This window comes from Haemaphysalis longicornis, unplaced genomic scaffold (genome assembly GCF_048455015.1).
Source record: "Haemaphysalis longicornis isolate Haplotype H1 unplaced genomic scaffold, Haemaphysalis longicornis Haplotype H1 scaffold_2, whole genome shotgun sequence".
NCBI classification, from domain to species: domain Eukaryota; kingdom Metazoa; phylum Arthropoda; class Arachnida; order Ixodida; family Ixodidae; genus Haemaphysalis; species Haemaphysalis longicornis.
The window spans coordinates 102917124-102944259 of record NW_027526295.1 but is presented as its reverse complement, the minus strand read 5'-3'; the positions used below and the strand labels follow the sequence as shown (position 1 = coordinate 102944259).

Below are 27136 nucleotides of genomic sequence, written 5' to 3'. Positions count from 1 at the left end.
GCGATGCGACAATCTGTGTTACACAGTGCCAATATATTTGAACCACACCGTAGCCCTCTATCCGCGCAGCGAAACGTTGAAGAAATGTTAAAGAGAGCTCGTATACTATAATGAATGACTACAGGTAGCTATGTTTTTTTTTTTTTTTCAGCTGTTCTCTCGCCTAGACGACATCACGGCAGTAACAACCTGCTGAAGATCACAAAGCTACTCAGTCTCTCTCTATGCCAAGACCTACCACATTACGGCCACAAAAGCCTCATGAGCGTGACCTTGCCCTCTCTGAGTCAAAACGCTCCACTCAGTGGATCGCGAACGGGCCCAGTAGGGCATGCGCAATAAGCAGTCGTTCATTAAAGTCGTATAGGGGAAGACACAACTAACTTATTTGGGGGGGGGGGGTCTCGAGGCTGCGTTCGGATGGTCATCCTTTAGAAAGAGCCGTGCCTGTACTCCCGAAGACGTGCGTAACCACGCGTGCGGGGCGTCCGAAGAAGTGGGTTACGTAGGTCCGAGTGTGGCACGCATAGGCAAGCAGCTGGCAGAGCGTATGAACGCGTCTACACGTGCGCTTCTTCCACCTCAGCCATCGACGAGCGCGCATACGGAAGCGTCGCATTCCGGGGGCGCGTTTGGCCGCATCCGCTGACCACCACTGCGTGCGCGCGCGGTAAACTCAAATCTCGCACGCAGGTCACGTGCACGCAATCGCACGTTTCGGGCCAAGATCACGCGCGCACTGGGAAGTGGAAGCGTATCGAAAACCGGAACGAACAGAGACGCAACATGCATCTTCTCTTTGTGCTGATGTAAGTACCTCCATTCGGGAATGCACGTACCATCCTGTTTTTAGAAGGCCAATTTGTTAACGTTTGTTTGTTTGGCTTAGATAACAACACCTTGGGCGTGTTTTTACATGAACCCTTTTATCCGCACCTTGAGGATGGGAGGAGCGATAGTCCATTGTTTAGTATTACGAGATATTCTGCCAGCGAAAGTACGGATCGTACAGACTATTTATGGCGCGAATTGGTCGAACCATTGTTTGTGGCCAGGTTCTGCATTGTGCGATTGAACTCACGCCATGTTTTAATCAAGAAATACGCCCATGAACCCCGTACAGATAGTTAACCAGCGAAGCTGTAACAAGCTGTAAAAGGATCGACATTTGGGACAGTTGGTACTGGTTATGCATCTTGAGCTTCATCGTAATATACAAAGACAGGAGCTAAAGAATACGACGGGACGAGGCTGTACTCACAACTAATTTTATGGAAAAGAAAACGCAAACATAAGTGCTACGACCGAACCAACGTGCTCTTACATCATGGCGTACACCAGATTATAACAAACTCATCTTGAACACAAGGACAGGTCGAAAAACCATGAATATTTTTCGTGCAGTGCTATCGGCGGTTCGCTGATACATACTTGTCGCCTTTTTCTGATATGATATGCCTAAATAATTTCACTAGTGATGTGATTGCCGTGCACCGAAAGCATGCGTGGTGGTGTCATGAAAATCGGATCGCACTCGTGTTCAGAACAGTGCTTGGTGACGAGCGAATATGTCTTGTGTTTGAGTTAGTTTTTGTGTTCTAACAATCTTATATTTATACAGCGAGAAGTTTGTCCGATGTACACGTGTCGACAATCAAAATTAATTTTATTAAAAAAAACTCCGATTTTACAATTAACAAAGGGGGACTGCTTAACGCTACTTTTCATTCTTACTTAAAAATCACATTGCGCTAATTTTCTATCTATTTGACCACAAATTTTACTCATGTTATTGGGGGATGAAAAACAACATTAACACCAAACCGGCCAGCGCTGCCCGTTCATCAATTGTGGCCTGTGGTGTGTTTTGCCGTTGAATTGAACTGAATATTTCTTTGTTGCTTTATTTGTCGTGGCGGGCTTGTGTCACCCTGTTGCTGGTGGTCGGGTCCTTTGCCAGGTCACCGCTTGCTTGTGTCGCCTGCTTGACACGCTGTATCCGAGCTCGTTGTTTCTGCTCGCCCTCACTGGTCAGCTCCGGCTACCACCGCTCAGCGTTGGGATGTTGTATGTGCGGTGTTCTTGCATTGCCTAGATTCTAAGGCGTTGCGCTGCTGAGCACGAGGTTGCGGGTTCGATTCCCGGCCGTGGCGGCCGCTTTTCTGATGGAGGCGAAAAGCAAAAACGCTCGTGTGTACGACATTTAGGCGCACGTTAAAGATCCCCAGGTGGCCAAAATTAATCCGGAGCCCTCCACTACGGCGCGCCTCATCGCCTGCGCTGCGTCGGCGCATTAAACCCCACAATCAATCAAATCATTGCCTAGATTATCTATTAGTCGATCTTTTGCGGGACCGCCTAACGGACTCGCAGTACGCATAATTATAGTAATGTTGTTGAATGAACCAGTGCACTTCTGTCTCCTGTTATAAGCAACACCTGAGCACACGGGACACCGAAGCCTCTGTACGGGACTCTTTTCCAGCCACCCGTTTTCCAGACTCGTCTTCCAGGCTCGTTTCTGCAGCACCGTTTCAGCGGGGGCTCATATGCAAGTATCCGCGGTGAGCTGAAGCGGACCCGGTGTTTATACAGCAGTCTGGCACGGCCCGGACCAAGTCAAATAGGGGGATGGCCCGCGTCCAGCAAGGGAGCAGGAAGCGCATGTAGGGCGAAGTAATGCATGACCGGCACCAAAGAAGCCCGCCCCTTTCGTCGGTTCGGTAGTCCTTGGGTGCATCAAGCTCCCCCGTGCCGTGTGTGTGCGCCGTCTCCGCTCTCACGGTGCATCTAAGAAGACGCCGGTGCGTCGTGCAAAAGGCGCTGTATGCTGCTGGATTAAGGGTTGTGTCTTGTGCTGCTGGCCGTTCGATTAGGCGAGGGGAAGACCAAGTATCTCACCCGGCTGATGCGACGCGCGTTCAGCCTTTACTGTCTGATGCGTGCGCGCCCACAGCACGTACCTACCTTGAGCTGTTGCAGAAAACGAAAGAAAATTTAATGGGCTCCGTGCTTGAGAGAGAGGCAGTTCTTTAAGGCAGGTAGGCGCCGCAATGTAGGAGGGAATTAAAATTTGATTCATTTATCTCTGCCTAAAAGCCATCGGGGTCTTGCGTATTGAGTCCGTTCAGCCCAGTAACTGCCACCCATTTCGTAATCAAGCTTCATACTCTACTAGTCTGCAACTTGAGAACGACAACGATTGATTGATTGATTGATTGATTGATTGATTGATTGAATTATTTATTTATTTATTTATTTATTTATTTATTTATTTATTTATTTATTTATTTATTTATTTATTTATTTATTTATTTATTTATTTATTTATTGATTGATTGATTGATTGATTGATTGGTTGATTGATTGATAGATTGATTGATCAATTGATTGATTGATTGATTGATTGATTGATTGATTTTTTTATTTATTTATTTATTTATTTATTTATTGATTGATTGATTGATTGATTGATTGATTGATTGATTGATTGATTGATTGATTGATTGATTGATTGATTGATTGATTGATTGATTGATTGATTGATTGATTGATTGATTGATTGATTGATTGATTGATTGATTGATTGATTGATTGATTGATTGATTGATTGATATTGGTTTCCCCTTTGAAGCGGGGTGATGACATGTCATCTTACCAAAAAGGGCTAATATAACCATGTTTTACACTCTTGGTTTAATACTAGCGCTGCTTAGGGCAGGCACTAAAGCTTATTAGGCACGAAATACTTTTTTTCCCTGTTACAGGTCGTAACTGTCATAGGCAATATTCCCCTCTCTGCTTTTCGTCCACCAGCATTCTAATCTTCTTTTCGTCCCCTCGACAGCCTTGAAGTTAACTTCCTCTGTGATACCCTTAAATCCTAGGGCTTCTGGAAGCCCAATATTCCCTTCATGTAGATTTGGATATATACCCTCACATTCTAACACTGTGTGCCGCATAGTTTCTGTTTCTTTTCCGCGGACCCCGCATACCCCTACACTTTGTGAATACTTCCCCACAAAACTCTTAGTTCGCAGGCAACCTGCCCTAGCCTCAAAAAGCAAAGCACTGCCCTGAGAATTATCGTAGAAATTTCCCTTTCTGATGTTCAGTTTCTCAGCCCTGTACATCTCTAACGACGTTTTAGCTTCTATTTTTTCTCTCCATTTATTCGTTTCAATCTGCCTTGACTCTTTTTTGGTTACCTTGGCTGTTTTGGATTCTCCATGGTTCTTTCCGTATTTCGTCGTTAGCCTTCTAGTCTTTCTTAACCACTGCGTGTCCACGCTTTTTAAGTATAGGTACCTAAAAACCTTAGCTGCCCACCTTCGTTGATTCATTGCCCTCAACCTCATCTCAAAGCATATTTTACTCTGAGCTTCTCTAACTTCTCTAGCTTCTCTAACGGAAGTTGCTCCTGCGCCTCATCACCGCAGCCGGATGTCCCTCCGCACGGCGCAGAGTGCTCTACTGCGGGCATTTTGAACATGACACGAGTCGTTCTCGTAGTTTTTTTTTTTTTTTACTTAATCTCCTCACAAATTGCTGCAGCGATGACAAAAAACTATGGGAGGAAAAGCAGGCGATCTAACTCACGGGCGCGCACATTGACATCTGGGTTCGTCGCTTCCGTGGAGTGATACACCGCAGAGCTATTGCCTTTCTTAAGTGTACCCGAGTACAGTCCGAGTTCTGTTATCGCAGGTGCGATGCCTCGTCGGTGTAAGGGCAATACATCTGTTGCATCATGGCTACACATTTTTCAATATCTTCTCTGATAAGTAGCATTCCTCGGGATCTTGTGGCGGGGCATCTGCAGGAAAGGGAACGGAAGTTTCTCTCTACTTAAACCTAGATTCAAAATTGAAATGGCACGCTTTGCCTGTGCCACGGGTGGTGTTAGTGTCAATTGTTGCGGTGGTCACATTGCGGAAGCCGCAGCTCCAACAAGGTATGACCTCAGCTATTTTCAGACGTTACTTCCTGGTCGTTTCCTCCAGCAAAGCTTCACTGCGCGACAGAAACTGTGTGAGGGCGTGAATTCTAGAGAAAAAGAAAAAGAAAACAAAGACAAAAACAATCGCCGCAAGTATGTGCGTCTTATCTAGTCGGTTTCCATGACTAAAACCAATTCTGCTTTGCCGCATCGCGCTAATTCGATATGCGCCATTTTTATAGGCCAGCACCACCGCTATCACCTGGCACATTTCAGCGCTGTCGCGTTCGACTGCACGAACGTGGTGAACAAGCAAAAGTTCAATACACAACGTCTGCTGTTCCATGCTGGATAACGCGTGAATTGATGTGAACGATTCACATATTCGCTAACTCCACGCGCGAAGAAAAATACAACCATTTATTTTCTAGTGTGTTAAAGCGGGCGGCAGATATAGAAGGTTTGTTGTGTTGCATCGCGATAGGCTCGGGTACCGCAGGAAATCCTGAACACGTAGCTTCCGCTCTTAGATAATACCTGTGATATATTGCTTGCAGCTGGGCTGCACGGCTTAAGACGTGTTAAGAGTATTGGGAAAGCAGCAGCCGTATCGTTGCGCTCTTGCGTGTGGGTTTAGGCGTGCACGTTCGCTACGTTCGTGAGGGCAGTCCCCAAGGAACGTGGGGAGAATGGAAAGAGTCGCTAGAAGAGACGTAATCTGTTCCTAAATCAGCAGCAGATGTGGCCGCAAAACATTCATTTTTTTATATTTTTGATTGCAGGATTTAACGCACCGATTCAACGCAGGCGATTAGGCGCGCCGTAGTGGAGGGCTCGGGATTTATTTTGTTCACCTAGGGATCTTTAACGTGCGCCGAAATTTCAAACGCACGCGCGTTTTTGGTTTTCGCCTCCATCAGAAAAGCGGCTGCGGCGGCCGGGAATCGAACCCGCATCCTCGTGCTCAGCAGCACAACGCCTTAGCCACTGAGCCACCATGGCGGGTCACAAAACATTCACTTCAAAGCACGCGTGAAGGAGGAGATATACGTCTACGCACAAAACAATATTTGGCGCGGAAAGGAATAATTTGCCATGCTGAATTTACACCCGATAATTATGTTTCCTCTTTTTTGATCAATATTGAAAAAAAAGGGAGCGGTTGTATTGGCTTCAAACGCCCGATGCTGCTGAAAACGTTGGGCCACACTACAAGAGCAGTTTGGTCAGGGCATGTCGACAGTACTTGCAGCATGTGTATTTCCTGTGTGGGTGAATTATCGCTTGAAGAATGCAGGAACTGTTTCCAGAATTGCTAGCCTACCTTCGGCGCTGGTTTAACCGCACTTGCACGTTCAGGTTCCCTATACACGTTATGTAACAAACCTGTTTCTTGTATGAAAAAGGATAACATGAGGAACAAAATAGATGAACGTTTATTTTAAAAGGGCAAACAGGAAATTCTTTAGCGGTGTCCTTGCGGGGACAACGTCCTCAGTTTAGGATGTCCTGCGCACGTGCAGCAGGCCGCACCCGGGCGACCAGCTCAAGTTGGCCCTCCAACTGCGCTCGGCAAGGGGTCTGTAAAGGAGACAAACAGGTGTCTAAAAGAACTTCCACACTACGTGGTATAGTGTGGAGAGGAGTAGGCAGAATGTGCCGGCTGTGGAAAACTGGGAAATATAGCATGCGGGGAGTTGATTTGCGCAGGGAAACGCATTTGTCCCAAGTTTAGGAAGCAAGGTTTGTTCAGAACGTTCATAGTTAACACCGTGAACGAGCTTGTCCAACAGCATCGGTCCGCCCGCATGCATAAACTCACCTTTGTTGTGGAGGCAGCGGCGTTAGGAAACTACATGGGTCGTTCACTACCCACATCTCCAGCCTGCTTCGTTACTAGGCCACCTTGGCTATACCACCAGGTGACCGACAACAGGCCACTAACGCGACTGCACAATTGATGCAATGGACATACTGATACGCTTTTCGCGGTCGCACAAGAACTGGCGGCTGAGTCTCGACTCCAGGTTGTGCAGGCATTTGTGGACGCTGAGGCCAAGGACGACGTGGTGACCAAACACTACAATGTCCTTCCCACCCAGAGGCCTGTCAAACGTGCTTCTACGAAACACCCCGCACCCTGCCGCCTATGCTGGCTGAGCTTACAGCTATCCGGGACGGCTTAAAAGCACTAACTCCCGCTCTTCATCAAGCCCCTGGAGGTACTACTTTACAAATTAATACAGACTCCACGGCGGCTATACGTGATTTACGTCGAGTGAATAACAACTCGGCTATCCCGAGGGACATTCATGACATAGTGGATACGTACCACTGCCCTCTGCGGCTCTCGTGGGTCCGGCGAAATACACTTCCCGCTCACATTGCGGCGGATGGTGCCTACCACACTGCATTTATTCCACGACCATTGCCTTTACGGGCACTAGATACCCCAGGACAGTTTTTCCAAAGGAAAAAAGATCTTCGTCACGCCACACGAGCTCTAATTCCACCGTGTGGAAGGGACCTCCCTAGCAGACTCGCTCGCTGGGAGGAGGTCTTGCTGCGAAGACTTCGTATTGGTGTAGCCCTCTCTCCCGCTGTTTCCCGGGAGTGGCCACCACGCTACCATGCCCCGTGCGACCAGAACTGCCCCTTTTGCACTGCTCCAGCCGAAGATGGGGACACTCAACATTTGCTATGGACGTGCCCTTCATTTCAAGCGGCCAGGACACGACACCTTCGAGGCACGGGTCTCCAACCTGGCAGACCACCTGACCTTCGTCGGTGGATATGGGGACCCCACCACCACTCCCTTCTTGCGTTTCTTCGCGAAACGGGCGTTAACCTATACTTGTAACATAGTATTCATGCCAACGAGCATACTATAGCAATTAAAAAAATTGTTTATGCCGATAATTACCCACAATGTCCCTGGTCGACGTGGTACAGACATAGCGCTGCGCATGGTCGTCCGAGTTAAAAGCTTTCAAGGATGTCTGGAGTATAAGCACGCAGGCAGAAAGAGAGAGAGAGAGAGAGAGAGAGAGAGAGAGAGAGAGAGAGAGAGAGAGAGAGAGAGAGAGAGAGAGAGAGAGAAAAAACATCTTTATTGAGCTTTATGTGGCTCAAGGGGCGGTTGTGGCGGCTGGCTTGTGCCGGGAGGCGACATCGGCAGCTCTGGTGACCAAGGAGGTTTGTACCTCTAGGTCTGAGCTCCCCAGCGCCTCCTCCCACTGCTCATCAGAGGAAATTAGGGGAAAGGGATCTTTACGACACCCCCAAAAGATGTGGGGAAGGGTGGCGAGGGCTCCACATGCAGGGCATTCAGGGGAGGGGTATAGTGAAGGGTGGATTCGGTGGAGTATAGCGGGATTATGGAACGTGTTCGTCTGAAGGAGACGCCACGTGTGTTCTTCGGAATTAGTTAGGTTGACGTGAGCCGGGGGGTACCTACGGTGGTTAAGGCGGTAATGAACGGTTATTTCTTTGTACGTAAGATGTCTGTCTCTGGCGGATCTGGCTCCGTGATAGGGTTCGAGGCTTGCTCCGGCTCGGATTGTGATCCCTCGAGCCGTATTGTGGGCAGCCTCATTACCCGCGAGGCCAGCGTGCGCCTGAGTCCAGACAATTTATACCGGGGAGTCGGGTGGGTGGCGTCGAAGAATTTTGGATGCCTGTGGCGAAACATGGCCGTTGGCAAAATTTTGAATGGCCGCTTTAGAATCGGAGATTATTATCGAGGGGATCGGCATTTGGGAGAGGGAGGGGGTCAGCCTTTGCCGCTTCTTCCGCCGTGGCGGGATGGGGAGTACTTAAGGTTAGAGAGTCTAGAGGGGTATTGTCCGGGTCGTTTATAACTGCAAGGGCGAATGCGGCGCGGTGTCTATATTCTGCTGCATCCACATAGATCACGTCGGATCGAGCGGCGCGCCACGAGTGATGCGTGCCCTGAAGTCCACACGATGTGGATGCCAAAGAACAGTGTAGGTAAGAATCCTTAGGGCAACAGCTGAGATGCGGCCCTTTTGGCAGTGACGACATGCTGATGGTGGGCGTCGGTAAAGATAGTGACGTATTCAGGTTGGGTTTGGGAGGACAGGATCATTGTGAGTTCCTCGGCAACGTCGATGCTGTATGTCTCCAGGGTAATTGAGGTGATTGATTGATTGATTGATTGATTGATTGATTGATTGATTGATTGATTGATTGATTGATTGATTGATTGATTGATTGATTGATTGATTACTGAACAAGCATGAGACCTCAAGGCACGGGCCCTGGCGGCCCAAAGCGGCCCCAGTTCGGCATGCCTTAGCTTTTATTGGCCGTCCTTGCTCACGTCACCGAGTGAACTGGACGTCGGAAACTTCAGCTGGTCAGGCAGACCCTCCTCTAATCTTTGGAAGGGAAAGAAATGGGAAAGAAATTGCGCTGCGGTTTTTTGGCACTCTCCCACCATACAGAACAGGGTACATGGTTCGGGGAGTGGACAGTAGGAGTAAAGATATGCGGAATTGGAAGGGGGGGGGGGGGGGGGCGGTCGCGGGGAGGTAGATTAAGGTTCAGACGCGTGGGGGGTGGATATACGTTTGTCTCGCGTCTTTAGAGCGAAGCTGCTTTTGTTCTCGTTATTCACCGATGCTGTTGTCAATGCTTCGGCGCTCGTGTGAAATGTGTTCCGACATGTCGGTGTAGCCACAAACGAACCGTAAGTAGTGTTTAGGTGCTTGCGCTGGTATTTTGCCATCTTCGGCAATGACTACGTGTACTAGATCTGGGACCACAGCGTGTGTCACTTCATTGCTGTTAGAAGTCTTCCCTTGAAGTCGACAACTCAGAGGTCGTGTGCTGGGTTGGTGGATTAACAATAAGCGTCGATATATCGCGTGTTGTCTGGTGGCGAGTTGTATGTGGACCGCAGGTAGGTGGCACGAGCTTGTAGTCGGCTTTGATTATGAGTAGGATGCATATGGCGAGGGATGGGGGAGATAGGAAGGAAAGTATAGTTTATTGGAGAAATTGTCCCAAACCAATAAAGGAACTGGCTAGTCTAAAGTTTGTCGTATGGAAGTTGTACAGTGGCAGTGGATAAAAATCGTGGGGGAAAAATTAACGCTGAAAATGACAAGCATTGAAATAACCTGTGAATTCCAAGGGTACAATATACCTTGTACTATCGGCGTCAAATGAAACGCGAACACGAAAATAAGAACCTGAACGCACAAATAGCGCGATTTCTTTCCCCGCAGGCCAAAATGACAAATGGCTTAGTTAGAAAAACAAAGTTGGGAAAAGTGGATTTCCAAATATACCAATAGCGTGTCATGATATGAACTATACAAAGAGTATTTTTCAATTTTGCGTGTTCAGGTTCATATTTTCGCGTTCGCGTTTCATTTAAAGGGACACTGAAGTGATATGTAAACATTGCGGGATTACTTGCGCAAATTGTAGTCCGGAGTCCCCAGACCATGTTTCGACCACCCTGGGCGCGTTTACGCGATTTTATTTAGTAGAAAAATTAATTCGAAAATGCTGTCCTCCTCTCTTTACGCTTGCCCATTTTCTGCGGCGTTTTCGTGTGACGTCGAGAGGAGCCGAGCTCGCAATTGGCTGCGCTACTGCACGGCTCCCCTGCCTTCAGACAGTCAGTCGGCCCAGCGTTTCGTCCGCCGGCCGCCGACGGGTCGTCGCAATTCGTTCGCTCAGTTGAAACGAAGCCAGGACACGTTTGTGAATGGTAGAATCTGCCTTTCTTTACTTGGTTAGTTTGTACACTTTATCTAGCTCCAAGTCAAGGTCGCTTCACACAAGCGCTGCACAAGCGCACATGCGACGCTTCGCTGACTGGTACGCCAGTAGAAAAATATAAGGCCTCTTGAAGGCGGGAGAAGAGTCAGCGAAGTCAATATAGGTACTAAGGAAATGAAATCAACTGATATTTTTACCGTACCGCGTAAAACTAGGATGCGGGAAGCACTTTTTTGCGCTGGGCGAACAAGCACAGCGGTCAGCAGCACGACTACGCATCTGCGAACGCTTTTCCGTCTACGAAATGCAATTGCTAGACGTGAGCTATTGTGGAAACTCGGGCGACGCTTACTGCACGAGCGCAATACAACAAATAGTCACCTAAGCTGCTTGAAATGCCAAAACTAAATAAAAGTGTAAACTGGTTGTACAATATATACCCTATATTAGCATGGCCAGTGAGAGAGGATGGGGTGCCGTACGATCTCGTCATGTTGTTGGGCCTGCACAGTATTTGGCGGTCGCACATGGCATGGCTCAACTGTGATGTAGACGCGCGGCCGACGCGACAATATTTCCGCGAAACTGTTTCCAAGTTCATTGAAATTCAGAGAGCGGAGTTTTCGGTTCCTGAGTGGTTGCCAAGGGTGGAACCCCTCGCCATGCTTAGGGAATTTTAAATGAAAACGCCAGTCCATCATGGCATGGCGGCCTTTTTGTAGATTGTGTGTTTTCTGTAGTACCTTTATGTTGTGTTGCACTGTCGAAGACCGGCAATAAAGAAAGAAAAAACAGTAGAGCCCGCTCCGTGGCCGAGTGGTTTTGGGGCGTTAGATATGCCACCGCAAGTATTTTGCAAGTCAGGAGTTCGAATCCCCGCCGGTACGTGCTTTTTTTTTTCTGCAAGTTAACTTTTTCGTTTTCCGCCGATGTTTTCTATATTGAGTTCACCTTTTTTTGGGCCGCAACGTTCATGGCTACACGAACTAGTTCACAAAACGCGCGCAGGCTGGCACTGGCGCGCTAGCGAGTTCTCGTTGGCGTGCTGTTGCCATAAGCACCGACTGCTTGCAGGCAGTGGGCACAGGCCAGAATGAACAGACCCTTGGCCTGGTGCGAACACGCTTTTTACGATACAGGCATGAGGGAGGCAAGCTCCAAATATGGGGGAAAAACGCATGACATTTGGGCGTCTGCGGGTACGCGGAGGGCGTTCATGCACTGCGTAGGTTTCGGCTAGTGAATGCTACGATTCCAAGCCGTCCTAGGAGGCTTATCTTTATGAATTTTTACAGCTGACAACATGGCAGAAGCGCGGTACGATGATTACTGAGTTATTGAGAATGCCCATCCAACAACGCCAACAGTTGTGTTTTACAGAACCGAAACCGAAACTTGTTTGGTTGCTCACCTTGGGCATCGTCCAATCACGGTGCCCGCTCCTCCTAACGTCACAGCTTTAGTTGGTGCGGCCGCCGCAAACCGCACATGGTAGTTTTTCTTCTTTCGCGCTTTGTAAAATAATTACAAATTTGTCAATCTTAAAAACGATGAAAAGTGTGCTAATTTGAGCCAGTCTACGCAGTGCAAGCAAAAACGGGAGCTTGACAAATTCACTTCAGTGTCCCTTTAACGCCGATAGCACATGTAGTATACACTTACATGAAGTAGCAATATTCCAAAAACAAGTATGTACCTACATATACATCTATGCACAGTGTATATGTACATTTTCTTACTACATTAGGATGTAATAAAGTAGAGTTTAAACCTATATGCAAACCATACAAAATCGTCATAATGCAGTACATGGGTTCACCTATATGCGCTACAATATATTACCTGGATAGGCGTTGTCACTCTTCCATAGGGGCCTAAATACACACACGCATTGCAGGTATCTTGTCAATATATTACAGCGGGCTAGTTGGCTACTTTAACTGTGAAGAATATTTAAAAACATCGCAGTAAGGATTGGACTAAAGGCAGAGGACACACAGAACGAGCGCTGTTCGCAGATCTGTGCCGCATGATAGAATTCCCTTTGTCAAGGAAGGCCTTGTTTTGTCTTCATGTATTGGCCCAGGCGCACAATAGCTCTCGAAGAGACAACAGAGTTCTAGATGACAAGTTAAATTTGTTATCTTGGTGCAGATGTTGGGAGGGGTGCGTTGTGAGGTGAAAGCAAGACGGGTAACGGTTAGCTCACTCACCGTAAGACGAAACAGCCGGTAGCCGTAAGGAGGGATCTCTCGAATTGCCTGGATTTGTGCACCTCGATGATCTGTTTGCTGAGGTCATAACACCAAGCTCGAGAAATTGTTAGGTTTAGGCTGCGTGCGGAGTGCGAATGAAAATTTTTGTCTTGCTCATATAGATCTGTGACGTGTTTCCCTCGTCCCATGGCGACTTATGCGACCCCGTTGATGACGAGTGTTTGCACAACACAGATCATGCTTTGGTCTTTCAGGCTATGGGATTGGTCGGTAATGAGGCGATGGAGGTGTTATCCGCGCTGCCTCGTTGAATTTTCAGGCCTAGGATCCGCAAGGGTGAATAACAAACAAACAAACCAAATAGGTGCAAATAAAGGGCGCATAACTGATCCCTAGAAACCTACATGTCAAAGTCTGGTCCCACGAGTGAAGCGATCACTGGCTTATAAAGCTTCGTGACATTTTTCGAACAGCTAGTTTCTCACAGTATACATAAGTGGGGATTGTAAATATTCTTTGGTTTGCAGGTTAACACACGTCAAGTTCACGTATGCAGCAAACCTGAGTACATGTGTGGGTCTCCCAGATTCAATAGCACTATAATAGTGTTTGAAAGGGGCCCTGTCAAAATATTTTAACATACCGAATGCTTTAGAACGTAAAAGTTAAACTACTAAACATAGATTTGACAAGTTTTAACCTAGTGCGGTTACTCTACGTGTCCAGGAAATATCCGGTTCAATCACTCTTACAGCAAAACCCACAAATGAAACCGCCTCCTTACAAGACTTTTCAAATACGGCCTCTTGCCTTTTTGGTACAATGTATCATTCCTGACAATAGCGGTGCTATAGCCGGCTTACTTTCAGTCACTTCAAAAAATGAATTTCATCATCGCGTCAAAAAACGCACTAACAGCATCGAAGCTGGCATTTACAAGATTTGGATGCCGCGTCCGCGTTCTGAGCCAATCCAACATTACCGCTTCTGATGACAGCCGTTTTATAAGTATTCGGGGGAACAAAGGAAAGGGAGAAAACTATTTAGCCCTGCCACAGTGGCTCAGTGACTAAGCCATTCTTCTGCTGAGCACAAGGACGCGGGTTCGATTCCCGGCCGTTGCGGCCGCTTTTCTGATGGAGGCGGAAAACAAAAACGCCCGTGTGTACGAGATTTCGGCGCACGTTAAAAATCCAAAATTTATTCACAGCCCTCCACTACGGTGCGCCTCATCGCCTGCGATGCGTCGGCGTGTTAAACCCAATTAATAAATCAATCAAACAAACTATTTAAAAGCTCTTTTTTAAAGTAATGCGACAAGCACTAATCGATTAGTTACCTACATTTGCACATGCGTCTGCATCTACATCTCGGTCTCTTTTCTGCGGCGAGATCTTGATGTACTACTTGATCTACGAGACCTTGATCTTGATCAATTTCTCCGTAACGCTAGGAGGGGATGTAACGACCGAATATTACGTCGAAAGATTTCTTTTCTTCCGCACTACGAAAAAAAAAACTTAATGACTGTAATTCCGTAGCCAAATTTCTTCGGTATACAAAGACTGCCGGGTTATTTTTGTTTTTTCAAATCGGGTCCTGCTATTTATCAGGCTCTAGTAAAAACCAGTCGGAAAACACTACGGCAGACCAAAGCCCCTTCAATACGTTTTAATCATCCAGGCTAAAGGAAAGTTTAAAGCCCGTGTATGGTGCTGCGAGTGGCAACGCTTAAAGGGTTTCGAGAGAGGATCCAACAAGGTCAAGCTTGGTATAATTTGTTTCTTTTTGTATAATATTTGTTCTAGCAACGTCGCAGCTAAGGGCGCGCGCGCGGCGACCCGAGCAGGTAGCAGAGGCTACTGTTCCGCTTCGGATACCTTGCAGCCGAGCAGCCGCCGAACCCTTCAAGAAGACCGCTTCTCCAACCGGAGCGGCTCGTTTTCTCGGCGCCGACGCAACAGATAAGGCGGAGAGCACGGGAACCCAGATCGCCCAGGCATACATTATAGCCTCCCGCGATCCATGCATCTAACCCTCCACTGCCTGTCTCTCAGCTTTCTACCTGTGCTCTCGCAACAATTTTTTGGCGAATTATTTAATCAGTGGGAGTTGCCCACTAATGCGATACATTCGTATCGCTCGCGTACACTAACCGACGTGGCCAAGCCTGTCATCATCCATTAAGGCCACGTCCGCGCCTTGCTTAATTATCATCATTCACGGCCTATCCGGCGAAGATCGCTCGGCTCACGACTTCTTTCACGGTTAGCGTCTCTTTGACTATTTTGCTTGATTTCGCTCGCGAAGGGTGCAGCCTTTTTGGAGACCTGCATACCCGGCGCATTCTGCTCCCGCCCATACAAACACGATACAACGTAACGCCCTGCTTTGTCTTTTCAACGTTAGGACACGAGTTGGCCAGAGATATGAATGTAGTCCCCACATTTTGATAACATCAAGTGTATCCGAATCAGCAGTTATAAAAAGGTTGAAAAGCAAGAAAAAAAAGTTGATCCCCCTCCCTCAGGAACGAAAAACGCAAACGCCTTATTAGGTTTTCAGATATTTTTGTTATGGTGGTCTTTTAATTCTAGGCAGATTTTGAAGATGCAAGTTGTAAGCCGAGCAGAAAAAATGCATTCAAAAAGTTGAGGCCTGGATGCTGCCCTAACTCTCTTTGCTGTCGGGGCAAATACACATATAAAATCTACTTTACATAAAACTGAGAAAAATGGGAGAGAAAGAATTTATTTCACTTTGACATTCGTCATATACCTTGTGTTCTTCATAAAAAAAGCATCTCAAAGCGTTACCCTAATTGCAGTGAGGCACCTTGTTCTTATTTCTTTGCTCTCAGCACCTCAACTTGACTCTAAACTGCTTTGTGTCGTGCCTATCATTGAAGAAAGCTTGTGAAAGCATTTTACTGAGTATTGTTATTCTGCACAGCAAAAATGTGAATCTAAGCTGTTTTCTTAATAAGAAAGCATCGGCAAACATTTTATTGGGGTTCTGTTTGCATTCTCAATTTTTTCAGCCGCTACAAAACATCCGAAGTCCCCAAAGAAGCACAGCATTGTGCTTTTAAACCGGTAAAATCTGCCCACACCGAGCGTGTTTGCTCATCTGGACACGTAAAACCGCTGCCTCTAGATCCTGGTGACGTAGACACCCGACCGTGGTGCTCAGTTGAGTGACCATGCTGTAGCAGCAATTTCACAGCCACATGTACTTCCTCATGACGCTGCTGAATTTACAAGAGCTGATCCGCCAGAAGCGCACTCGCTGACATATTTTCCCACCGACAGTGCAGCAACGAGCAGTGCCAGCATTCCTGAGCCCAAGCTCTCTCAAGAACAGGGAGTAAGCTTGCTCTTTACCACTCCCACCTGCAAACAACCCAGAAAGGGACGCGCACAGTGCTGCCATGTGTAGATGTAATTGTGACACCGTATGTGGGTGCCGGCAGTTTCTTCCTCCCGGCAATTCAGGGAATGGCGCACAGAGCACTGGTGAGTGTGTGTGTGTGTGTGTGTGTGTGTGATCATAAGTCAGTAGCTGCCTCTCTACCGCATCTGCCTACCAACAGTGTAGCAAGTGACCGAGATGATATTCTTGAATCCTGCCATGCTGCTGCGTCAGACGCCATACTGTGACTTCTTCCTCTCAACATTGTGGCACATGATTCAGGCCTCACTCCATCACCACAAAGTCAAACAACTGCGCCAGCTGCCTTTATGGTAGCAGCACCAATCCGGCATTGTTGATGTTCCGCCAACTCGAGCCACCAATCTGAGGAGTTCAACCTTTTCGGGATTGGTCTGAAGGCTGTATAGTGCGACGTTATAGCTTTTCTGGGTGGTTTTCTTCTGACGTCTATCATAAAATACATAGACAACTGCAAGAGCTGTAAACTTGTACTGACTGACAGTACTTAAGGTGTTCTAGCACCATCGCTGGCTTGCCAGTTTTCTGCAGTGCAGAGACAGCATGCGGCGCTTTTTAGCTGTCAGGAACGGCGCCCATTTTAATGATAGTGCTAGGCTATATGGCGCCTAATCTCTTGGGAAGCGACCACCTTGAAGTTGAACCCGGCGTGTCGTCCGCATCCGTCATAACCGTCAATTCAATTAGGTAGAATTAAGCCACCAAAATAAATGGGAATTCCTGCAGCAGGATGCGCAGATGAAGGTATACCGACGCTTCCAGTCTTAAACGGTCCTCCAGTACCGGTTTAAGAGGAGTAAATGAAGGGGGGGGGGGGGGGGGGGGGGGGTGCGTTGAGGCTTCCCAAAAAAGGCGTCAATCAGTCAATCAATCCAGACACCTGGTGGTTGTTGTAGGAGATGGAGAGGCGTCTGAAAAGCCGCCGCGACCTTGCGCATGCGTGTGACGACTAGGCATTTCCGTGCGTCTGCAACGCCTTCCTGGATATCCGGACTGAGGGGGCCTCCTGTAAGACAATGAGGCCGACGTGCGGCCATCCGAGCGGCCTTGGCGTGAGCCACCGGCCAGATCACTGGACCAGCGCGACTGACCACCATTTGCGGACGCGGCCTACGCCTATTACGAGCTCACAGCGGCAACCAAGAAATAGTGACACGTATACATACGAAATAAAAATATAGCATGAGAACGGCCTTTACCCAGTTCTATTCGCAGTTCACCAGAGCATTGTTTTTTTTTTTTCTTGTACAGCTTCTCATTTTTGCTTTCCGATACGCTCCATTTTCGTTTCCAGCTTCTGGTGTTGCATTTTTTTATTTTACTTTTTTTTCGTTCTCTTCTTTGCGGATTTCCGCCACAGAGGATCTTTCGGTGCAGTTATTTTTCTGGGCCCGTTTTTTGGTCCTCGATTTGAGGCCCAGTTGCAACCGCTAATCAGACAGGAAGACGACTCTTGAACAAACGAGTGTCCACCACGCGTACCTCGAAGTGTAACGTTTTCTGGGTCAAGTACAGAACGCATTTTCGCAGTTTAAGAGGCTGCTTTCCGTTGATCCTTAGCAACGTTTCAGTCGTCTAGCATGCGCAAGGTAGCTTCTAAACGAAGTTTCGAACGGAAACTCATTTCGTGCCTGCAATGGGCAAATACCTTCTGCAAACGCCCAGTAGGCCACTACCACGGCCGGCTTTATAGATAGCGATCTGCCCATCGCCGCCGGAGATAATGGGGGCCGGCGCGCCGAAAGACTGCCGTGTAGGGACGGCGCGATACGTCAGAAGGGGCTAATTTTATTCCCCAAACTCGCAGCTTCGCCTCGCTCGCAGTGCGGCCGGCGACTCCTCGCATAAAAAGTAGCGGTCGCACCAATCAATCCCTGTTGTAAAGATCACTCCCTATAATACCATCCAGCAACTAGAATTAATGGTTACGTTAACAGAACTGTTTCTTTGCAATGCAAACGTTAACGTATACAAGTAAACTACACGGCTACCATTTGCGCCTGCGCGACTGGCATTCTTTATTTTCGGGCATTTCTGTTCATGTAGGCACGCGGAAACTTCGTCGACTTTCGGTTTACGTCGAGGAACTTTATTTTGTCGTGAAGGTCATCTATGTACGTCCAGACGTTCAGAGGGAAGTACCGGATTTGTATAAACACTCCAAAAGGGCCCATCCATGCGTGTAAACGATCCATTCTTGCCGAAAACAGTGTTTTTCCCGTAAATGGAGCACTAATCGACGGCAACCTTTTCAGCGGCAGCGGCGCTTTCACCATAACGGAGCGCCGCGTTTGTAGGAGCTCCGTCGGGGTAAGCCTAACAAATGGCAAACTTGGATATGGCAGCCGTCCCCGCCAAAGGCTTGCAGTGAAAGACACATTTATCTTCGGGATATGTCTTTGAGCCACTGCCTTCGTACCGAAGCGATCGGAACCTTTATTTTTGGCTAAGTTTGTCGCCGAGCCTCCTGACACGGCCGCTCGATCGAGGGCTCACTCACGGTCTCATCCAGCGGCCGGGCTCCTGCTTAAGCCGACTATAACCTACAACCTCGGTATCAGACTCACTGAAACTACTTTTTCAAAAAATCACTATTTATGCTGCTGCTACACTGCCTGCACATAAGCTGAAGGTCAACCAAGACTGCGCGAAAAATTTGACTCACACAGTTTTTTTTTCTTCTTATATACTCGTGCTATGCGTCGGAAGCCAATGGGGATTGACTGATCTCACGCTGAGTGTTTCTTCCCGTGTCTTTCTTTTGTTGCACTATATGAAACAGTTCGCGCAAAGTGCTTCTTCTTGTTAAGTTTTTCTGTTGATTTTTTTTCTGTTGAAGCGCGCTGAATATTTGGGGCGGAAGGGGGGGGGGGGGGGTATTATTTCAGATGTAAGTGCGCTATCAAACGCGTGGAACAACATGAAACGCTTGAGCAAATAGATGGCAGCTGTGGAAACTTTTTTTGCGGACGAATCCTAGTGGGTGCGCGTTCGGCGGACGCCGGCCGTGCGCGTGCTTTCTCCAGCCTAGCCAAGTAATAATTTCGCGCCAAAAACACTTGTTTGGGCACATCGTCGAGCCCAGAGAAGGTGGCACGTTCCCAAGTGGAAATCGGCAAAGGCTGAGCCCAACGGACCGAGAAAACGACAAAGTAACAACGATGGCAGGCCCAGCAAACACGCATACAGCGGGGAAATGAGGATTAAAAGTAGCGCCATCCGGTGCTGTGGCAACGGAAAGAACTAAAAAAAAAACAATAACAAAATCAGCACGCACAATGGGCGCGCATGGGCAGGTCGCTATCTATAAAGCCGGTCGTGGCCACTACTACAGTGGCTAGAATTCTAGCCACTGTACCACTACTAAACTTGACGAATGGAACTTTTTTTCGGGATTACCACATACGCACGGACGTGAAGCCTCATCCATTACCTTTGCAAGGTCACCCTTGTTTCTTTTTTTCAGTGTGTGTGGCTTCAGATAGCGGGTGCTCTGGATATGCCTTGCCTGCCTCGAAAAAGGAGGCGGACCAAAGACCGGAGAAACTATAGGGCGTTACGATGTACAAGAAACTGGAAATCCCCGCACCTTTTTCTGTTTTATTTTTTGTTGTCATTAATTAGTAGCGTTATCATAGATTTCCCAACCATACCTCTAAGCACCAGATTGACTTTTGTTACCTTTTCAACACCGGGGCATTCAGTTTGTTCATTCGGCAACATTATCCGGTGCTGTGTTCATGAATCTATACATATATTCTTTTCACTTTGGGTTTTTTTGTGTGTGTGTGAGTGCGTGTGTGTGTGTACAATCGTCAGCCGGTCAATCATAGGGATGCGTTATCACCCTCAAACGGGTCAGCGCGCCCCGCTCGAGAAGTGGTAGCGCAAGGTCCGGCAAATCCGTCTTTACAGCGTTGCTTTCACGTGGACGCCCTGGCTTTCACGATCGGTCGCAATCGAGCACTTGCTGTGACACCAATCCGCTCGTGTTCGCGCCCGCGCTAATAGTCTGACCGGGACCCAGAATCGAGGGGAGGCAAAAGAGAAAAAAAAAAGAGAGAAAAGAGCAAGAAACCAAGCCGCTTCGGCTCGACCTGCATAGATATTCCGACCCCCGTCCTATATATGGTCCCCCGGCCACAATGTACAAGCCTATGGACAGAAAATGATTTACCGTGGAGAAGGCATCGGCTTTTTTTGCTCTTTTCTCTTCGTCCACCCTCTTGCGCAACAGGCATCAATGGCTACCGCCGAACTCCATCCTGGTCGCTTTCATTCAAGCCGCTCGGCCGCCCATCTGCGATGCCGCGCCGCGGAGATATCCTGTTCACGCCGCGCGATGCCGGCGTGGAGGGGTTGGAAGCCTGCCTCCTCGCGCCAGAAATCCCTGAAAGGCGCGTGTTTTCCCAGCGACCTACCTACCTACCTACCTTCGCGCCGCCGTATACGCCGAGCTGCATCATAGTCGGTCGGCCTGGTGTGAAAATCTTCTCCAACAGGATGCTAAACGATCGTTGGCGAAACGAGAACGATACACCGGGCACTCACTCTCTGCAGCTGCTCCTACTGCTGCTCTGCTTGCGCTGGGTTTTTTTTTTTTTTTTTTTTTTTGCAATTGCGGAGGACGCAGGCGTGCGGCAATCGTGACGCATTCGCGCGCCCGAAATGCGCGGGTTTCCCTCCTTTCGTGCTTTTTGTTTGGCCCCCGAAATTTGGTTTCCCAGAGAGTGGTGGACGCGTGCACTCCGAAATCGCGACGACGCGTGCACTTGAGCAAACTACCTGCGCTCGGTCTCTTTCATGCACCGGCGACGCAACAGGACCGTCGTTTTACCTCGTTCGCTTCTCACCTCAGAGCCCAGTAGCTGCTTTTATTTTTTGCTCTCTTCGTTTGCCCGCCTTTTTTTATCCTCCCTCGAACGCGTCGTCGGTTCCCCGGTGAGTTGCGCGAAGCTGAGCAAAGCGGGGCTTCTTGACGCGGAGAGATAACGAGTGCGCGTAACACTTGCCGTCGCCATCCGCCATTACGGGTTGTAACCGCCTCTTAGTGGCCCATTTTTTGTTTTTGCTTGTTTGTTTCTTGCTTCGTCTCGCCATGCAAAAGACGGCTCTGGTAGAGATGAGGATGCACCGATCCGCGCGCGCAGTAGTTTTCTCCTCCAGCGTCCATTGGCACGGCCGTGTCCCGGTTCATATTCTCCCGCTATGCTTGCATGTGCACGCTTCAGGCACCACACCCCGTCGAGGATCTGTACGAAAGTTTTCCCTCTTTTGCCGGCCTGCTGCCCGTCGGGCTTGGGTAGGCTGTCGGCTGTAATCTGAGTATTTATGTCTTTGTTTAAGGATGCGCTAACTCAACGTCTAGCACGCACTGCAGCGGCCTCTTCTTGTTTTTCGTTTCGCTCAGTTCAGAGTTTTGTGAAGGCTCGTTTTTCGCCGACTGGAGTCGCATTACCTCGATCAATTGCCTGACGCTTGCGCAAACTTTGCAACAATTTAGCCTTTCCCTAGCCGACGCAACAAAAGTGGTGATACCAAAGTGAATCATGCATGGACAAAATCTTTCAGAATAGCAGGGAAATCTGCGTATGGCATCTACCTCTGTTCTCGCGAGTCGAATCGTAAAATATTATCGCCCTGCGTCATAGAAGACGTGCGGAAGTGAAGATGCGACGTCAAAGAAGACAACGACCTCGGCTTTATTCCTTGTATGTAAACTTTTGGGGCCCTATTCTGGACTCCGTGAATTCTCCATGAATTCTCCATGTTTTTTGCGTAGGCAAAACGTAAGCAATCAGTGACGTGTTCACGTATAGCTCGGACGAAATGCAGCGCAATCTGACGATAACTCACCTCACAAACATCACTGCCAAGCTTTCAGATATTGCGGATAAAAGAGGTAGAAACATTTGCTACGTATTCTAAAAATTAAGACGACAGTTGAGGCTGGCAAAAAATACACATTTCTTAAGGTTAAAATTGGCGTCAACACTACAAGGCGATGAAGTAACGTTCATACGAAAGCGAGCGAAAAGCGTGTGTTAGCTAAGTAACATCACACTGTCTTTTTCCCGCATCTATTTATTCCTTTCAACCGCGTTTAATAACAGTTGAGCTCTCTGCTTCCATGGCAACTTGCAAGGTTTGTTCCTTTATCACCTCTGCCAGCCGTCACCGTCGCCACTTTATCATCTGTTGCTATGTTGCTAGTTTTGTGGCCTGACCACCGAAAAAGACGACCATGACCATCGGTTGCATGACGCGGTAAGGACAGCGGAACGCTACGTCAGGTAATTGCAGAGCGTGCTGATGCCACCGATTCACTCACTCGTCAAGCTCGAACTCAATCAGCGCAGTAATTAATAAAACAGTCAGTTTTCTTTGTTATTTTTCTCTTGAATTCGATCGTGTGACTAACCACATTACTAGGATGAGTGTAGACAAATGCAGTGCGTAGGGTTCTTTGTAATGGAGAGGCTTGTACTGCCCTATTCTGTTGCTGTCACGTCAAACCAATACCTGCTGTTTTATTGTCGAATGAAAACCAAAACACTGGGAGTTATTTTTATGCTCCATTATCGCTGACTTGTAAACAGCCAAACTTTATTTATCTGGCCAGGAAACTCTTGTAAGCCGCTCCTTGTGGGAAACTGCGCCTTTTTCAAATGCACGGGGATTTTACGCCGCCGAACGTCCATGAATGTTTTTGCCCATTTCATGGCGATGTCCGCCGCCATTTGCAGTGTTACGTAAAATCACGTGACTTACGCAAGAAGTTTTTATACAATCTCCTCGGACTCACGCCGGCTGTAGTTGCCAACGTGTAACGTATACGTTCCGCCAACTGTTTATATTACCTCACGCCTTCTCATCCAATCACACAAAGGGCGTGGCCTACAAGCCACATTGTTGTTGAACAGCAAAAACAGGCCTACGTTGTCGTATCTGTTGCTCTTCGTCTAGCTTTTAAGCGTCGGCCAAGAATTACGCACCTTTAGCGGAGAAAAAGTCCCAACATTAGCAGTGCGGCTGAAAGCACGATGATGAAAGCACACGCAGCTACTTTGTCATCTGGAAGCGAGTCACAAATATGGAAGCCAATCAGACAAAGCTTCTGCCTAATTACGAATTCACAGAGTATTCGCGGAGCCAAGAATGGGGCCCCTAGGTGGTCCATTGCACCTATAAAGGGGGTTATGGCGGGGACGATGAAAACGATGATGATTATCTTGCATGCACTGCGATGCCGCACATGCCACACAAGAATACATCATCCGGAGGCCCGTATCACAGAAAAAGCGCCATCGTCCTGTAATAAGTATGAGCTGTATACAGGACGTATGGTCTCAGCAAGAAAAGTCGTTATGAAATTTCAGGTCGCGCTGCGCAAAGCTTGTTTATGATGACATATCCTTGTAATTCTGACAGGCCGCATCGTCCACATCGTGCAGGGGTGTAGTCACCTCAACCCTTTCGACATCCTTTAATTCGGGATGATTTACAGGACCATTGTAAGCGAGAGACATTCCTAGTCATCACTCGTCAGTTGCTACCTTTTGAAGCAGCTGGGCGAACAGAGTAGAACCGTGGGCCTGAAAATTAATATGCAGAAAACTAAAGTAATGATCAATAACCTCGGGACAGTACAGCGGTTTGAGATAGGTGGCGCGGCAGTGGAAGTGGTAAGCGAATATATCTACTTAGGCCAAGTTGTGACCCCAGATCCCAACCATGAGGCAGAGATAATTAGAAGGATCAGAATGGGGTGGGGTGCATATGGCAGACATTGTCAGATAATGAATAGCAGACTACCATTGTCGCTGAAGAAGAAAGTGTATGACAGCTGCATCTTACCGGTACTCACCTACGGGGCAGAAACTTGGAGGCTCACTAAGAGGGTTCAACTTAAATTGAGAACGACTCAGCGGGCAATGGAGCGGAAAATGATAGGTGTAACATTAAGGGACAAGAAGAGAGTGGAGTGGGTCAGGGAACAAACACGTGTTAAGGACATATTAGTAGAGATTAAGAAGAAGAAATGGACGTGGGCAGGGCATGTAATGCGAAGGCAAGATAACCGCTGGTCAATAACGCTAACAGAGTGGATCCCTAGAGAAGGCAAGCGTTGCAGGGGGCGGCAGAAAGTTAGATGGGCAGATGAGATCAAGAAGTTTGCGGGAATAAATTGGTCACAGTTGGCACAGGACCGAGGTAATTGGAGAATAATGGGAGAGGCCTTTGCCCTGCAGTGGACGTAGATAGGCTGGTGGTGATGATGATGATGATGATCATGAAGCAGCTTAGCGGGTTGCGTATAAGACACCACGAATTCTACTATTGTAACCAATGTAACACGGGGAAACACGCACATAAGCTACGCCTTCTCGATAGATGTCGGAGATTTGTTCTAACATTCCGTACCGCACAGTGAACTCCTGCTGAATATTGTTGAATTCATTGAACCAAATGGTGGTGTTTCAGCTTTAAAAAATGCAGCAGGTATTTCTGTCCGTAATTTTTTAGTTCTTCTTGGACTCTGCCTAAGCGCAACGTATACCTCTCGTTAGACAATAAACTTTTATTCAAAAGAAAGGCATTTGCATTTGCTCGTCTCTTGCACCACTACTGCGCAACATTTTTGGGCGAGTATCAATCATGCTACCCGTTTAAACATAGCGAACTTTGCTGGCGAATTGACTGAGGAAAGAAGCTTCCCAAAAGATGCGATAAGAATCATGCAAAGCCTTTCGTAAATTCTAATGAAGGTGCGTCTCCGAGATACCGTTGCATTGCGGCAAAGTTTATATCGGCCAAACCGGTCGATGTTGGAATTACCGGCCACGAGAACATGCCCTTTCCATAATAAGCGGGACTGCATAACACTTCCCGTCACCCTGCGAAAAATGGCACTGTGAACCCGAATTGGAAGAAGCAAAAATTTTGAACAGGGGTTGGGATGTCACGGCAGGAGAAGTGGCGAAAGCGTTTTACATCAAACGAAAGGAACAGGATTGCGTGAATGAGTGAACGTTGTCAATAAGAGTCTACCTCCTGAGATAATTTTATGTTCTTTGATGTGTGCCTTGATCAGATGCGTGTCTTATTTTGTGTGCGCGTTTGCGATTGTTCCTGTAATATGTATGCATGCTTTTTTTTATTTTTCAAATGAAATCCAACTTGCGAGTTAGCACCCATCCTGACTGTTCGCCGTCCGTGTCTCTACTCCGCTAAGTCTTCTTTCCTTAATAATGAACCAACTCGCCCAACAACACGTTTCACTGAAGTAAAGGTTGTAGAGGTTCGATGTTGTTCCTTGAAGATGATGATGATCTGCGTTGGTGCCTGATGGTTGCGGCACTTGACGACACGACGACGATGGTTGATGGAGGGTTTTTCAAAACTGTATATTTACACGGAGATACATATACAGAATATTTACAGACTGAAGATAGACAGAGTAAGAAATAAAATGGGGTTATAGGTCAGCTAAAACGTTGTGCACGCGGCACCCCCGTCAGCGACGGACCCTGACCTTAAAGCTACCCAAGTGGTGCGGTCCTCCCTAGCCTAACCTGGCTAGCCCGGCAATACGCCGGCCGTGCATAGCACATTAAACCTTGAGGATTCGACCCCGAGACCTCGTGTCTCGTGGTTTTAATGGGTTACTTAGGCCCCACCCCCGATGCACAGGCCAATCAGCATCCCTTGGCGATCTGATTGGGCGGGTTACCACATCCGGGTTTAAACCGCGGTGGGCAACGCCCCCCGTAACCCTGAGACATCGGTCACCCTCTCTCACAACAGGAAGAAGGAAAATATCAAAAGCAAACCAAACACAGCAAACACTCAAAAAACCCGCGAAAACAGGTGCAAGCGCCAAGGACACGATTCCACGAACGTGGTCTGCATGCCTGTTCCCACGCATCTCGTCCGAGACAGGACAGCTATTCAAGCCAGCTGAAACCCATAAACATCCGCCTTGACGACCCGGCGCGTCCCAAGATTCTCCGGCGTTGACAGGCGATGCCCCGTTAATTGGACCGTGGGCCAGAAACAGCGCGTAGGGACAAAAGGACGCGGCGGCCGGCTCAGGCGTCGCCTCTGCCGCGCCCATCCCGGGCCGCAACGCGCGCTCCCTCGCCCGCCTCCGCTCCGAGCGCGCACTGGCCAACAAAAGGTAAGCTATCGCCGTAAATCGGCCGCTGTCTAACCCCAGTTGACAGCTCCACGCTCCCCGTCTCCAGCCGCTCGACGGACCAAATGATTTTACAACCCGCTAATGGAAACTGCGGTGGGGCCCGAGCCAGCGGCCGCCATGCCCTCGGGGTTCCATTTGAGTCGCCAGGCTACCAATGTTTTTCCACGGCTACACCACGCACTTCGGCCAAAACGACGCGACAGCGCAGCTGCGACCCCAGACAATGTGTCCTTCCGCGAACGGCATGACCCAGAGACCGCTTGCTCTTAACGAGCTGGCTGCCATAAAGTCATTCATTCCCACTTCTCGGAACCGCCGCTTCCCACGCGTTCGACTTTGCAGCGTCGCTGGCGCCTGGAACCCTTACAACTGAATTCACCTCGGGCTTTCAAAATCAGATTACAGAACTAAATGCAGTGGGGTGGTGTGGTCCCGTAATATCGAGTGGTGTAGCAACACATTAAATGGGTCAATCGGCGTTCAGAGTTTCTGCCCATTGTCGGACCATGCGCGGTGAAGAGAAAATTTTCGGCTGTGATTCTGCCCACACAAAATTGCGCATGCCTCGGAGCATGC

General features: G+C 48.2%; 1 protein-coding gene across 1 annotated transcript in view; it reads left to right on the top strand.

Moving 5' to 3' along the window:
• Positions 1–704: 704 nt before the first annotated feature.
• Positions 705–27136, top strand: part of LOC144167278 (uncharacterized) — a 44237-nt gene continuing 17805 nt past the window's right edge. The window contains exon 1 of the mRNA XM_077696602.1: positions 705–809. The gene's annotated coding sequence lies outside the window, so the exon portion shown is untranslated. The remainder of the gene's footprint in view (positions 810–27136) is intronic.